At 45.9% G+C, this 14,985-nt stretch overlaps 1 pseudogene; it reads right to left on the bottom strand.

Annotated features, from left to right (window-relative positions):
* Positions 1-13,799: 13,799 nt before the first annotated feature.
* On the bottom strand, positions 13,800-13,918 carry LOC148512113 (5S ribosomal RNA; annotated as a pseudogene).
* Between the last annotated feature and the right edge of the window lie 1,067 nt (positions 13,919-14,985).

The following is a 14,985-nucleotide window of genomic DNA, read 5'->3' as shown; positions in this document are numbered from 1 at the left end:
GAGAGGCAAGTTTGCTAATGTTTCCTTTTTTTGCAGACACAGTTTTTGGGCCTTGAGAAAAATAAGGCCAACACTGAGGCTATGCTGATAGCAGTAGTTCACCGGCAGCAATAATGTAACACAGTTTCCCTAAACGCCTATGCCACAAATTACTACAACCAGAATTGCCAGCCGGGGTTACACAGGGCTAAATAAAAAAAGTAATGTACATTACACCACAGAAATTGACAAGGTAACAGATTCACAGTAAACATGCACCTTTTGCTAATGAGATGACAGCACAAGTAATATACATTACATCAGCATGAATGGACTTTGAAATGGATACCGGGTCAAACAGTGTATAAGAGACAATTTGCATTAACACCAGTACCAGTAAATATTCAAACATTTCATGCAAGCAAAATATTAATCAGCATTGACAATAATAACACAGCAAGCAGTGAACAGCTTTACAGAGTGCTATAACAGATAAAGGGCCACGGAGGGCCACTGTCAACCTCTTTAGCTAACACACGAGTCAAACAGTAAACAGAGCCAAATACATATCACATGGCATTACATTTTGTTTAAAGATAAACATTAGGACAACCCATGGTGGCATTGGACATGAGCCAACACCCATAGATCACGTCCCCTCCTGGACATGAGCCAGAGGTTCACAGGAAAGAAAATTACCACCAATACAATTCTTGAGGAAAAGAGGGGGTGACCTATCTTTTACTTCCCCTCTATTTCATCACTACACACACACTTTACCTAATTTAAGACACTATGACCCCTTTCTACACTCAGTTGTGTGGAAGACTAACCCCCTGTCCCAGCTTTTACACAAAACCTAGTCTCCCAGCCTAATCATTGTTAGCCACAAGGTAAAGGATAATGCAATAGACCCAGGGGACCCAGATAGGATAGGTGTACAGAGGGGCAGGGCCTTAATGGAGGGAAGATAGGAGCTGTGGAGGGACAGAGTATAGGGAGGTTCTGGTATGATCTCACCCCTGGCAGTAGCTATTCAGCCTCCTCCGATGTCCAGGGAAACTCTGGGATGCACAGCACCGCACCGGAGCTTCCAGCTGCAGACCTCCAGCAGGTATTTTGCAACAGGTGCAAAATCCCTTTCCACAGGGGCTCTGTCCAGCAAACACACACAGCAGCAGGAGGGGTCCTGAAACACTCTTCCTCTGGGGCTGTCTTTTCTTCTGCCCGTGCAGGTGCAAGCAGGGTTTTCGTCACTGGTGGGACCTTTTCCTCAGCTGGGCTTCATCTGCGACGATGGAGCAATGAGACCTCCTTCCCAGGCAGTTCCTCTTCTCTCCCAGCATGCGCAGACTTCCACATGCGGCTCCTCCTGATAACAGGCACTTAGGAAGGCAGTCCTTATTTCAGAGGGGGCTTCTTCCAAAGCAGGGTGCTCTATGCAAATCCCCAGGCAAGCTTCCTCCAGGGACTCACATCCAGCATCAGAGCACCTCTCCTGGCAGGATAGATAGGTAGCCTTCCGGGTTAATGTGAAGTCTGGTAATTGTAATCCAGGACAAACATAAAAGTTATAACATCCTTATGTTTACATCTCCAAGGGCACTCCACTGAAACTTCTTACAGACAGCACCAGGTGCAGTATTTGTAATCCAGGATAAATGAGAGGGGTTACTGCACCCCTACTTGTACAGATCCAGGGACACTCCACAGCAACTCATTACAGACAGCATACCAGGTGCAGTAATTGTAATCCAGGGTAACATAGGGGAATACTCTCCCCTATTGTATGACCAGACTCTGAGCACTCCACAGACAAATCCTCCCAGACTCCTTTTTACAGAAATTCTCCCCAGACTCAGCACTGACAGTCCTGTGTAAGGTATTTTATAAGCTCTCCCTCACTCTCCTCCCTGTCAGTCTGGCATCTATGAGTGGACAGGGAGGACCCAGCAACAGGCCACCTACAGTGAGCTCTGCCTGGACACTAGAGTTGCCTATCAATGGGGCAGGATTTTCTCTCCAAAAATTGGTTGCTGACCAAGGGGCACTTTCTACCTCCCTGTCTGCACATGCTCAGTAAGGTCCGAGGGAGAAAGGTCAGCAAAAGTTCACTGTATTATCCTATGGGACCAATGGTGCTATATGATCTTATAAAAAAAACTGATAAGGGCTTGCATGGTAACTATATCCCCTAACTAGTTAAAGGGGTAACTCCATAACAATGGGGGTACCACACATAACCATCAGTATCAGTCGAGGAAGCCATCTTGGGTGCACTACAAAGGTTACAATGTGTGGTATAAGCCATACAAGAAACTATGACATATGTCATATACGGTTGACTGAAACGTTTACAATATGATACGGACAGAATGAATAGATCCACGTGTTGTTGATCCTGCCCAAGAAAAAAACATCAGAGGCAATCATCTGGGGTACACTGCGTAGGTTACATCTGCCAGGGGGTGCAATTAGGGTAAGTATAATGTGTACTCACTTATGCTGGGTCCTACAGTATACAAAATGTATATATGTAAATAGGGGATGCATTTGGCTTCCCGGCGGTTGGGATGCCGATGCTTACATTGCCGCCGCGCGAATACCAACGCAGGTCATAATCCCGGCGCCAGCATCCCGAGCGACGCAATGCCGAAGGTAAATAGCAGGGTTGGGGGGAGGGTTAGGTTTAGGGGCTAGGCACTAGGAAGAGGGTTAGGCACTAAGTGGAGAGGGTTAGGTTTAGGGTGCAGGGAGAGAAAGGTACTAGGGGGGGGGAGGTTATGGTTAGGCACCGGGGAGGGAGGGTTAGGGGTAAGGGTTAGTATTAGGTTTCTTACCTTATGTTGTCGTGATGCTGCTGTTGGCATTCTGAATAAGCAAAGAATAAGACTAAATGGAGCAGCTGCTCACTGCAGGTACTGTAGGCAGGGCCGTAACTAGGGTGGTGCGACCTACGGCACCGCAGGGCAGGGGGCGCTGTTTGGGCCTGTCAATTTTCTGTTTATTAGGGAGGTCAGTGTACTCTTCCTACATCCTCTGTGTGATCAGTGTCATGAGGACCCACCACTTACAACAGTTTTGCAGAAAACCACAGGCATATAGGTTTATGTAGTAGAAGGGGAGCATTAAAGAGAATATGCTATATAGAGAGCATAATAATGGAAAAATATGATAGCGAACAGTTTAAAAAAGCGGAGAAAAGCATTGAAAATAATCTGTGCATTAAGAAGATCCCCTGCTGAACTGTCTATTGTGAGTAATCACATTAAGAACTTTTAGTGAGTATCATCACGTAATCACTGCCAGGTATACCTTAATACAAAGGCAGGTATAAGGGCAGCAGTGAAATTACAATCTGGCTGGGCATCTATATCCCATTTAAAACAACAAGGGAGGATCCATACCTTTTATATGAGAGACTCCCCTATTGAAGGCGATGGTTATATAAGACTGATATACAAGATCTTGTGAACATAGATACGTCCAGGATAAGTTCCCTCATTTCTTAAGGAACTGAAAGCATTGTCCTGTACCAAACAAAGTGATTATGTATAATAACTGACTGTGATTTTCCAAATTTGGATCAGATGCAATACAGCGAACTGTCCATATAATCATTAAGGTAGTTATTTTTCCTTTCCTTTCATTTTTTTTTTTTTTTTTTCATTTTTCGATCTGGAAGAAAGGATCATTAAGGCAACAGAGGGGAGATATTGAGATATATGTACAAAGAAGTGTGGAGTATTTTAAGAATATACTGAAACCTTTGTGAAGGTCCTGACTGAGGGCCTGATTCAGAGGCGCTCGCTGTTTGCGAGCGCTCGCTCTGAATCAGGACGTTTTTTTTTTAGTTTGTTTCGGCCTCCAGGCCGCTCGCAAAGCTGTGGGTGACCACCCACAGCTAGTGTGAGCGGCCTGACGATGGTCGCGATTATTGCGACCATTGGGCTTGCGACGAGACCCTGCGGGAGGGTCTCGGCTCCCGCAGGCCCGTGTGGACTTCCTGCTCTAATAGAGCAGGAAGTCCACTACTGACATCACGAATGATGTCAGTAGGGCCGCCCACAAACGGCAAGCTTTCCTAAGAGAATACCTGCGTTTGTGCAGCCACCCCCTCCTACCCGCCTACAAAACGGGGCGAGCTGTCACTCACCATTGACAGCCGCCGCATCTTGTAGTGAGCCCCAGAGCGATGGAGCTGCCATCGCTCAGAGGGGCTCGCACATACGCACGCCAGAGGCAGCAAGGGAACATCGACCCACTTGCGAGCGCTGTGCACTCGCGAGCGGGTCTGAATCAGGCCCTGTGTTCTATGCTGCTAAACTAAAAGCTCAGATAGACCTAAAATATTGCAATTTTTATATATATATATTGTGATTTATGTATTTTATTGTGTTTTATTGTGTCTATGACATGGCCATATTATTATATATTAATAAACTGTATTGAAAACGATTGATGTGAACAGTTTCCAATTGGCAGCGCTTCCTATACTTTTATTCTTTCTTTTGTCAGTTTTTTAAGGTGTGGCAATTACATTTATTGGGAAGCTGCAGCATTGATTGTATAGAGAGACTTTTGTCCCTACTTGATTAGGCGGCAGGTTGTTTATTTTGTTTTTTTTCCTTATGTATTATACATCAGTTGGTGATAGAAATTCTACTGCTAATTAGGCCCTAGCGCATTGAAAGCTGAATGGTAAATGTATTCTGCTGAGCCTGCACAAATTCTGTTAACATTTATTAATTAAATTTAATACATTGCATAGAATAAACAATTGCCATAGCCAGTGATGGGAATGGGGGGGGAAATGTATTAATTACCGCCTTGGAGGGGACCGGGCCAGTTGCTGAGGGGAACAAATGTCCCCTTGCAGCACCAGGAAGCATAGTATATTTCATTATTATTTTACAGGAGGGGCGTGGACATCATGGATTTTGGCCTTGAATGATTCAGTACCAAAGCCACATCCACAGTATTAGACAGGTTTGGGGTCCTTGCTGTAGAAAACATAGGCCCGCACAGGCCAATGACTGGAGATTTTTGCAATCTCGCCTTCACAACGGAATCGGTATGGAATGCCGGCAGTCAGGATCCCGGCTGTCAGAATCCCAACATCGGCATCCTGACAGGGCTAGCATACCGACACTTGTTGTTCTATATGCTAATCCTCCCCCTCTCCCTACCCTAACCATAACCCTCCCTCTTTGGTGCCTAACCCTAACCTCCCCCCCCCCAGTACCTGAACCTAACCTATCCCCCCCCAGTACCTGAACCTAAACTTCCCCTCCCCACACCCTAAACCTAACCCTCCCCCTTTAGTGCCTAACCCCGCACCTAACCCTCATACATTAGTGATATTCAAATTACCCCTCAAAAATCATCAATGAACACTGATTTTCAAAAATCGCTGATAAATTTCTCCCTAAGGGCTCTATTTACTACAATCCGCATATTGAATGCAGATTGTAGTGTGATATTACCGAGTGAATTCGCATTGCGAATTCAGGCAATATCACAGGGATTTACTAAAAATCCCTTACAGGGACAGAGCTTGCGATAAAGCTCTGTCCCCGCAAATCCCCTTTGGAGCCTTATCACGGTATTTTCGCAAAAAATACCTTAAGTGCCCGCGCATGCACCGACTGGTCGCCGCTGCTACCCCCCTTGGTGCTAAGCCCCGCCCCTGCAATCACGGAACCCCCCGCGACCACCCTCTCCCTTAATTACACTTACCTGCATGCTCTGGGCCTCCAGTGATGTTCTCCATTCCTCTGATCAGGTGATCTCTCATACTGCACTGGGGCCTGATCACCTGATGACCGAGCAGCAGTGCACTATGGGAGACCAGCTGACCGGAGGGGAGTCATCCCCGGAGGCCCGATCACTGGTCCCTGGAGTCAGGTAAGTACATTTTTTTTTTACTATTTTTTTTTTCTTTTTTTTACAGTAATCAGCTTGCGGTCTGTTTAGACCACACAGCTGATTACTGGGACCGACTCCTGGCTCTGCTCTCCCCGTTAGAGCAGAGTAGGAGGCCGGTAACCAGGGGGAGACCCTGAATAACGCCACCTCCAGGTGGCGTTATTATCACAGGGCTTTCCCCGATATTTCTTCACATTTTATTTTTAGTAACTCTGGTCGGATTACATTTCCCATTACAATTATGGGAAATGCGATCTGCTTTACTAAAAATAAGTGATACTTAGGGGTTGGAGTAGAATTTTACGAATTCTACTCCAATTGCCCTGTAATAACTATAGGTGATACTAAAATCATGTGAAAAGGGTGTGATTTTAGTCAAAATAATGTTAATAAATAGAGCCCTAAGGGTTGTTTCATTTGTATCCTTTATTTATGACTTTAGTCATAAGCAGCTTTATATTTATTATTAGTAGTTAGTATATTCCCTACATTGTATAGTCCCTACATTGGTTACCTGTATTTTTCCGAATTCAATATAAAATACTATTGCTTACACATAAGGCTTTTAACATAACAAAATCTCTTAGCCAAGCTTATCAAATCCCAAGACTGTAAACTATTCTACTAATTATCTCCCCTCTACATAGTCCACATATGACTACACAAATGTTATCTCTCTACACTTACACATTCCACTGACCCCAGGCCAATATTGCTGTGTTAAGGGGCATACACACTTGCCAATATTTTGGATGACTGAACGATAACGATATCGTTCAATCGTTCCAAATATCGGTTAGTGTTTATGCTAAAAACGACCACTGATGCATGCTAGTCGGCATCGGCATGTGTGTATACACTTACAGATGCTGGCACCCTTGCCAGGCCCGTCGAGTACGATATCGCCGCATACACACATCGTGTAGTGTGTATGTGGCTTTACTGCATCCAGGATTTTGGTCTGCAAGTGGTATTATACGTCATCATGAATTCCCTCTAGTGGATTTTTCATTCAGCTTTTATCATCACAGATAGTAATAAAAAGTTATACTGTGTGTCCTGATCCTGTGACGCTAAGAGGAGCACACTCACGGTGCATGTCTGGGCGTCACCTCAATGTTTGCAGTCTGGGAGCCTTTGATGAGTGACCCTGTTGATGTTTTTTAAAGGTTTCAAGGATAAGAGATCTGCTTTATAAATCAGTCAATAACACAACATCAAAGCACATACCCAGCTAAGGAAAGATGCAGTGTGTGCACACTAACCTCAGGACATTCAGTTCCTACAAATAGATACAATGTACTCGCACAATATAAACATTCTTAGTGCTTATAGTGTGCACCTGCACCTCCCCCCTTTCTTTTCTGCTGTAGAACTACAGGTCTCAGCATGGTAGCACCTATAATCATGTTTAATTTTGGATGTGGAGCCCAGCCCCTCCTTTTTGCTATGTGTGTGTATTTAAGGTACATTTGAAGGTGAGACCCCTTCTCTTGGGCTAGCACTCCTCCCACCTGCCCCAGGTGAATTTAATTGGCATGGGTCCTGGCATTCCAGTACACACATCTAATCGGCCCTATGATGTCAGTATTCAGAATGTTAGGGACCCACCTGTATAAAGTTCACCGTGACGTGGTAGGTGGCCAAACATGTACGAAGAAACCTTACTTTTAAAACCATGTTAATTGTTGCAGTTCATTATATACTTTTTGGTCACTATAATTCTTAGTGCTTATAGGACCTCATTCAGAGCAGTTTGCATGCGCTGTGTGCTCGCAAGCGGGCCGATGGTTTGCAAACGCGCATGCGCACGCTTCGTTCTGCATGTACGCTAACTACTCTGTGTGATCGCTGCCTGCTCGCTGGCCCAGCAAAGACAGCCCAGTGAAATGAGTGACAGGAGAGGCCATTTGTGGGTGGTAACAAGGGCAGGACACTAATAACGGGGGTGTGGAGGTGTGAACGCAGGCGTGCCTGAGTGTGTCAACGCCGTTTTTAAGGCATGCATAATTAACAGGCAGCGTCATAGTACACGTCACATGCCTGTCTTTTACACTGAAGTCCTCGCAGTGCTTGCGGCAGGGTAAAGCAACCACAAGCGCTGCGATCGCAACCGATGGTGCTCGATGTACCAATGTTTCAATACACATCCTGGAGATGACGTGCGCTAGTGGGCACCTCTACATTCGCTAATGGGTGTCTGCATACACAGCCAAAGTGGGTGTGCTTGTGCCTTGGCGAGCGATCGCTTCCCATGTCATCACTTTGACAAATTTGCATATGCTGGATGCGAGTGATCGCATCTAGCGAGTGGCTCTGAATGAGGTCCATAGTGTGCACATTTCCTCCCCCCTTCTTTTCTGCTGTAGAACTACAGGTCTCATCATGGCAGCACCTATTATCATGCTTAAGATTAGGATGTGCAGCCCAGACCCTCCTTTTTACAATATAAACATATCTATGATGTACTGTACTATGTGGTTTTTTAAATTTTTTATATTATGTGGCCAAACATCAGAGATGGGAAAATATCATGTAAGCCTTATCCAATGTTTTTTCCACATTATTTGTTTAAAAGAGTAGTTTAGATTAGTATTCTGTAGCATTTCTAATTAGTCTGATTAATTTAGACAAATGATACTTATTGGATATATATGCATTTATAACTTATGCTGGGTACACACTTAAATTACGGATCGGTCTGCAGCCATTCACACTTACCAATCGACCGCTTGATATGTTTGGCCTGACATCACAACTGGGCAGACATTTAAATTTGCCCACCCATTTGTGATGTCAGTGTGGGCGGTCCCTGCAACCAGTGTACAGGGGGCGGTTGTCTGTACACACAACCAGACGTACCAATATATCTGCAAGATATATTAGCACCGGCTGTGCTGCAGGGTCAGCCTGTGATGTCTGTGAACGATGTATCGTATGCACACACCTGCCAATACACTCGCGATGTATCATTACTCAACTGAATAAATTATATTTCGACAAGTGTGTACCCAGCTTTACTCTGATCACTTCTGCTGCCTGTAAGTACATTGGAAGATGACCACACACACATTGCGCATCATGCCCAGTGGTGTAACTCCCTGAGACAAAAGGAGTGTTCAGCTCTGGCTGTAAAGGGCAGGGGTTGTGTATGAATGCACCAGCAGAGATACATCCTCAGCCACATGCTGCCTGTAACGTTAGAGAGGCAGCGGGCCTCCATTTACACATTGTGTCCCAACCCCGTGATAGACAAGACAATGCATTTTAGCATGGGAAAACCGTATTATTTATGGCTGATAATGGCTGGCCTACAGATGCACAGGTACAGTCCCCAGTGGGCCCCATTGCCTGAGGGCCCACTCTCTCATCTAAGGGTCAGGTATCAGACTGTGGGGTCTATTCATGTATATTTGCAATACTGAATTGTTACTTACCACTATATATCGCTTCATTTTGATGTGATATATAGCTTGTCTAAGTAGCAATTCATGTATACTTGTCTGTCCTGGGATGCAAACCGGTATCCACGGATCCAGGGATGCTCTCTTCTCCTGCGGTCCTCTTCATTAGACAAGGCTCTCCTCTTCTGTGCATGCGCCAGCCGCAATCTTCTAACTTCAGTGCTGCGTGTGGGGGCTGTGCAAGGGAGGGGGGGGGACGAGGAGGGCTTAGGGCGGTCAGGACAGAGAAGACCGGAGGCAGGCAATAAGAGAAGAATGGGGGCCACTTTAGCGGTGGCAGAGGATAGGAACAGTGAGGGGGGCACTGAGGTAGCGGGCTGTAAAGGACAAAAGACCTGGCACAAAGCCAGATCATCTTTGCGGCGGGGGGGCACTTGGGCAGCGGGCAGTATGGGTAGTGCAGAGCGAGGGAGGACTGGGGCAGCAGTGGGCAGTCAGGAGGAGGTGACCTGGCATATGCATATGCCCTGGGGTTCTCGGATTGGCTACTACCGGTGAAGGGGGCGGGGAGAGCAGTGAGAAGGCAGGAAGAAAGCTGTCTTCCCTGCTCATTATGCTGTCGTGAGCTGGAGAAAACATTTTTAGACGTGAAATGGAAAGCCGAGCTTTCTGTGCTTCTATGAATTGCTCTCCACATACTACTGTTCGGGGAAGCGATGTGCATACTTAGCAGGGGCACCGCTGGAGAAATCTCAGATTTCTCCCTGGTGACCCCATCTATGAATAAGGAGAAGCAGTGAAAAGCCCTTTTACCACTGAAAAAGGCTTTTCACTGCTACATGAATAGACCCTTCTGCACTCAAATTAAATATTGTTACCTAGTGGAGTAGGACCACTGGTGAACATGGGTGCTTGGTACGCTTCTATAAAAGTTATGCCAAGATTCATCCTCCTGCCAAGCAAAGTGGGTGCTCACAAAACAACCCTCTACTCATTGGCTGTGGGCTTTACCGTAATGAACACAGGCCTTGATTCAGAGCCGGTCGCTCTGACAGAGCGCTCGCTCTGAATCAGGGCCAGTCTTTATTTTTTTTTAGAACGGCCTCCTGGCCGCTCGTATAGCTGTGGGTGACCACCCACAGCTATAGCGAGTGGCCAGGAAGATGGTCGCGATGGTCAAGACCATCGCGACCATCGGGCTTGCGACGAGACCCTTGTGGTAGGGTCTCGCTGCCGCAAGCCCCAGAGAGATTTCGGCTCTAACAGAGCCGAAATCTCTCCCACTGACATCACTCGTGATGTCAGTGGGGCCGGCCCCAAACGTTTGGGCAGCCACTCCTCCGGCTCGCCCACCAAAGGGGGCATGCTGTCACTCAACATCGACAGCACGCCCCCTTTGGTACAAAACCCGGAGCGACGGATTGCCCTTCACTATCCGGGTCTCGCGCATGCACACGACGGAGCCGGCTCCGTCGTGCGCATGCGCTCTGGGCCACCATCGACCCGGTTGCGAGTGCTCAGCGCTTGCGATCGGGTCTGAATCAGGCCCACAGTTCCTGTAAGTAATTGGAGTGACATTGTAGCTCTGCAATCATTCACTAACCTACAATTAAGTCAGCTCAGTGTTAAGAGCTTAGTTGATTTTTTTACAATGCATTGTAAAATGTATTTGGCCTTTACTAGATGCAGTTTACATTTAGTTTTAAACACTGACTGGTCAGTATTGGGGTTTCCTATCACTTGTAGAGTCCATTAATATGGTATATATAGATAGACAGCATCAACATCATGTGCTTAATTAATATACATATATTATAATATGCTGCATTCCCAGGACTATGGTGTATTCACTATAATGCATTGCTGTTATCAATATGATATATTATATTATGCATGTACTATGAGTATTTCCTATATATATTTAAAAAGAGTCCCAGACCACGCACTCACTAACGGTTAGACAGGCCTCTGTGGAGGTTGACCACACCCCTTCTGGTGGCTGACTACACCCCTTACACATAGGCCATCTACCGCTGCATTCCCCCGGTAGTCCCTTCTTGCCCCAGTCTAACACTGGGTAAGGGCCAGTGTTTGTTGCACATAAAATAAACGTTTCATAACACAGGCACTAGTGGGGCATAAATGTCAGTGACATGTGTCTGGCATAAAATAGATGCAACTGCTTCTCAAGCTCTGCATATGGGAAAATACACAATTTATATGTGCATCATCCCCACTGTGTTGAAATTAGAGATGTGCGCGGGCCCCTGTTTTTTGGTTTTGGTTCTAATTCATCATTGTGTTTTAGTTATGGCAAAATCACCCTTGAGTGTTTTGGTTTGGATTTGGTTTTGGTTTTTAAATCCGAGTTCCGAATTGCGAAAAGACCCAAACCGATACTTTGTTCCACTCAGAACACCTAAGTGATTTCGAACTGGGACTCGATTTGACTCGGAACCCCTAAGTTTGGGTGTGTTTATTTATCAGCAAAATCGATATGCAGATCCCTAGTTAAAATAGGGATAAAATAATGGAAATGGATCTCAATGAAGTTGATGTTGGACTTCCAGATCTCTGGTTTTACTGTCCAGAAAAATGTTAAGTAGCATGGGGCTAAAATTTGTACTTGTTGGACTGGTATTGAAGCCTATGGGGAAGGATTGTATCCAGGGGCGGATTGGGAAGTTAAAGTGGCACTGGAAAAAATTCTGACAGTTGCCTCATTCAAATTTAAACTGTAGTCTCCCCAACACATGTACAAGAGAAAAAGAACCAAGAAAGGCTTGTTGTTGGGGCACTCTTAAGTCAAAATTTATACTATGTAACCTTTATTGGAAATCGTAAAAAATTCTACAGATCTCCTTGCTGAACCAGCATATATGGATATAGCTAAATAAAATATTCAAAATTGTCCTGGGTAGTTGGTCTACTGCACTTAGTAAGATTCTAAATGTCTTAATCATAACATATAGCAATCATGCAGGAGGATGATACCCATAGTGACCCTGAGATCAGTGGCGTAACTATAAATTTTGCTCCCCCCTGCCAAAAATGTTCCTGAGGCCCCCCCCCATGGCATTGTGGTAAAGTAATCACTACAGGACAATTTATATGCAATTTGGCTCCAAGTGCAAAAGTTACAGTATTTTTCCTCCTTGTATTAATGCCCCTTACACATTATACCACACACCATAATGCCCCTTACACATTATGCCACACTCTAATGCCTATTACCAAAGTGCCACTTAAATATTTGTCCCCTGACACCATTTTATGCCCCACAGTAAGGCTTCTAATTACTTTTAAATTACCTGCTCATTGTCAGGGGTCTTATACAGTGCCCCCAGTAGTGCCCCTTATACAGTGCCCCCAGTAGTAGTGCCTCCAGTAATAGCCCCCCCAGCAGTGCCCCCAGTAGTAGTCACCCTAGCAGTGCCCCCATTAGTAGTCCCCCCAGCAGTGCCCCCAGTAGTAGACCCCCCCAGCAGTGCCCCAAGTAGTCCCCTCCAGCAGTCCCCCAAGTAGTAGTCGTTGTCCCCCCAGTAGTAGTTCCTCACCTATGCAGTGCCCCCAGCAGTAATCCCCACCAATGCAGTGCACCCAGCAGTAATCCCCACCTATGCAGTGCCCCCAGTAGTAGACCCCCCAACAGTGCTCCAAGTAGTCCCCCCCAGCAGTGCCCCCAGTAGTAGTAGTCCCTCCCAGCAGTGCCCCCTGTAGTAGTCCCCCTCAGCAGTGCCCACAGTAGTAGTCATCGTCCCCCCAGCAATGCCCCCCAGTAGTGCTCCAAGAAGTAGACCCACCGCCAGCAGTGCCCCCAGTAGTAGTCATCGGCCCCCCAGTAGTAGTCCCCCCCCAGCAGTGCCCCCAGTAGTAGTCATCGCCCCCCCTTCCCCGGCCAGACAGACACTCAAAACAAAAACAAAAAAACACCTTAATCCCCGCTCCGGCATGCTCCTCCATCTGGCGTCCTCCCGGGCTGGCCCGCTCTGCATGATGGGAGAGATGTCATGACATCTCTCCCATCACCCACTGCGGGAGCCGGATGAGCTCTGCAGTGGGCGCAGCAGCCGATGCGAGTCTATCTCACTCTCATCGGCTGCTAAAACAAATACACAGCTGCCGGAGCAGGCGGCTGTGTGTTTGTTACACTAATAGTGTAGTGCGGACGGCACTTATGCGCCGTCCACATTATCGCCCTGCCTGGGTGACTAACAGATGCTAGAGGTCCAGTAGGACCTCTAGCATATGTCTCCTCCTAGGCGGCGGCCATTTTGGGAGGGCCATTTTCTGCAGATTTCATACGGATGGCTAGTCCACATGGAATCTGCAGCCACCGCTCCCCACAAGCCTCCGCACCCCCAAGCCACCACAGGGTCTGCGGGGGTGGTAGTTACGCCACTGCCTGAGATTAGCATATAATCAATTGTAACCATATAACCACTATGCTTGTAGGCACTCTGTCCCAATTCACCTCTTATATATCCCCACCTACAGCACCTGGTATTCCCTGGTGGTCACCCATTCAAGTACTAACCAGGCCCAATACTGTATAGCTTCCAAGATCAGACGAGATTGGGCATATCCAGTATGGTGTGGCTGTAGGTATATATTCCAAAAGAGTCTGGATGCCCTGGTGCAGCATAACAAAAGTGTTTGTAGAACAAACTCGAAATGAGGAGTCCACTTTGTTTTAATGAATGATACAGGGTTCAAAAAAAGTATTGCACAAGCGTACTTTAGTTGTTCCACAGGTAAGTCATATTATGGTCAAAATATCACATATGTACAATCTGATATTGTGTATTCCATAATTGTATATCAATTTATAAATTCCATATAATACCGTGGAATGACCTTGTCTTTTGTCTGTGTCCCTCCAGACTAAATCATATCACATACAGTCAGGTCCATAAATATTGGGACATTGACAGAATTTTCAGATTTTGGCCTCTATTCACCACCACAATGGTTTTGAAATGAAACAAACAAGATGTGCTTTAACTGCAGACTTTCAGATTTAATTTGAGGGTAATTACATCCAAATCGGGTGAACGGTGTAGGAATTACAACGGTTTCAATATGTGCCTCCCACTTTTTAAGGGGCCAAAAGTAATGGGACTATCAACTCAGAAGCTATTTCATGGACAGGTGTGGGCTATTCCCTCATTATTTCATTATCAATTAAGCAGGTAAAAGGTCTGGAGTTGATTCTAGGTGTGACATTTGCATTTGGAATCAGCTGATGTCGACTCTCAATATGAGATCCAAAGAGCTGTCACTATCAGTGAAGCAAGCCATCATTAGGCTGAAAAATCAAAATAAACCCATCAGAGAGATAGCAAAAACATTGTGGCCAAATCAACTGTTTGGAACATTCTTAAAAAGAAAGAACGCACCGGAGAGCTCAGCAACACCAAAAGACCTGGAAGACCACGGAAAACAACTGTGGTGGATGACAGAAGAATTATTTCCCTGTTGAAGAAAAACCCCTTCACAACAGTTGGCCAAATCAAGAACACTCTCCAGGAGGTAGATGTATATGTGTCAAAGTCAATAATCAAGAGAAAACTTCACAAGAGTGAATATAGAGGGTTCACCACAAGATGCAAACCATTGGTGAGCCACAAAAACAGGAAGACCAGATTAGAGTTTGCCAAACAACATCTAAAAA

This window comes from Taudactylus pleione, unplaced genomic scaffold (genome assembly GCF_031769625.1).
Source record: "Taudactylus pleione unplaced genomic scaffold, aTauple2 ptg000282l, whole genome shotgun sequence".
In the NCBI taxonomy this organism is placed as follows: domain Eukaryota; kingdom Metazoa; phylum Chordata; class Amphibia; order Anura; family Myobatrachidae; genus Taudactylus; species Taudactylus pleione.
The sequence above is the reverse complement of the archived record's forward strand: the minus strand, read 5'-3'. Positions and strand labels throughout refer to the sequence as shown.